This window comes from Limulus polyphemus, unplaced genomic scaffold, assembly GCF_000517525.1.
Source record: "Limulus polyphemus unplaced genomic scaffold, Limulus_polyphemus-2.1.2 Scaffold3309, whole genome shotgun sequence".
Classification (NCBI taxonomy): Eukaryota; Metazoa; Arthropoda; class Merostomata; order Xiphosura; family Limulidae; genus Limulus; species Limulus polyphemus.
In genome coordinates, this window is record NW_013668919.1 from 122205 (window position 1) to 124012 (window position 1808).

A 1808-nucleotide genomic window follows, 5' to 3' on the forward strand; every position below is an offset into this window, starting at 1 on the left:
CCACGTATAAAGGGATAAGATTGTGCCTTTAAACATTCACATAATGTTTTAGAAAACAATAACAACAACAAAAAAAACTTTTAATAATGTCCATCTTAAGAAGCTATCTAGAAAAATCCAGAATAGTTAACGATAAGTTAGAAACACAATACATACGTTACTGCATGAGCTAAATTGACTTGTTTGTTCTTTAGATGTGAGATGATTGATTTATGGAGATAAAGCTTTATATATTGGTCTTGCACTTATGTAAAACTAGTTACGTGGTTTATCTGCTTACTCTGCCCTACTGGACGTCAAGTGCTTAAATTCGTCTTAGGTGAAAATTAGCGACTTCATCTTCTAATATTGTGCCATCTGACGCTGTAAATCATCTCGGCGATGTGCATAAAGAAGGGTATAGCAAGACACTGAATGGTCATTGAGTTTTGAATCTTTTTCTTTCGCTAAATTCGCAGTTTACTCCAATGAAATCACATAAACGTTCAACTGATGTCTAGTACCCGAACATTTATAATTATTTGGCAAATTCGTAATAATTTACACCTAAGAAAATCCATAAAATCCTTTTAGGCTTACAAGTACAGGTTGACCATCACTAGTCCGGCAATCAGTAATCCGGCACTAATTTCGGCTAGAACAATTTCAAATACAGTAAAGCAAGATACGCGCTATTAGGTAAATACTTTAGTCTCGCTTGAAAGTTTTCTTTCCAATATTTTCTTTGATTAAAACTTAAAGAAAACCCCGTTTTCTTTAAGTTGGCTGGCCGCTACGATTTGGTGGCGCTGTTTGCAGTATCAACAAACTGGAGTCAGCTGTAAACAAAGGCAAGCTTTTCCTGATTGACTTTTAACATTTATTATTGTAAGAAGGTCATTTTTAGCCCCAATCATGGCTTCAATGAATAATAGAAGTGCTTCTTGTGATGTAAAGCGCAAACACCGAACATTGTCCATAGCAGAAAAGGTTGAACTCTTGAAAAAACTTGACAGTGGCGTGTCTGTGAGAAGTTTATGTGAATTATACAGTGTTGGGTCTTCTACAGTTTATGACATAAAGAATCAGAAAGAAAAGTTACTTAAATTTTTTGTTGACAGTGAGTCGAAAAAAACAGATGTTTAGAAGGAAAACAATGAAACCTGGTAAAAGTGCAGAACTAAATCATGTAATGATGAGGTGGTTTAAGTTGCGTGAAAGTGAAGGAGTCGAACTGTCAGGTGATCTTGTGAAGGAACAAGCAAAACTATTTCACGAAGAACTCGGACTGGAACATCAGTGCGATTGCAGTGAAGGATGGTTGCAGCGTTTTAAGGAACGACATGGCTTAAAGTTTCGTGCAGGGTGTGGCGAAAAAAGATCAGCTGACAAGGAAGCAGCTGCAAAATTTGTTGACGAGTTCACCAAGTTGGTCAGTGATGAAAATTTAAGTCCTGACCAGGTCTATAACGCAGATAAGACTGCACTCTTTTGGAAATGTACAACCAAAAGAACACTGAAATCGGAAGATACAGAATCGCCGACAGGTTATAAAGCATCGAAAGATCGTGTTACTGTGCTGGGCTGCTCCAATGCTGCAGGAATACACAGATGTAAGTTGCTGGTCATCGGTAAAAGTTTACGTCCTCGAGCTTTCAAAGGTATGACACATTTTCTTGTAAATTACCGTGCCAACAAAAAAGGTTGGATAACAACTGAACTGTTATTGGATTTGTTTCAGAACTGCTTTGTCCCCGAAGCAAGAGCTCATTGTGACTCTGTTGGCTTGGACCGTAACTGTAAGATAATGCTTATTTTAGATAACTGCT

The 1808-nt window shown here is 37.3% G+C and overlaps 1 protein-coding gene across 1 annotated transcript in view; it reads right to left on the reverse strand.

Annotated features, from left to right (window-relative positions):
- Positions 1–1808, reverse strand: part of LOC106469108 (WD repeat-containing protein 47-like) — a 29290-nt gene that overhangs the window by 16723 nt on the left and 10759 nt on the right. The gene's annotated exons all lie outside the window — the stretch shown is intronic.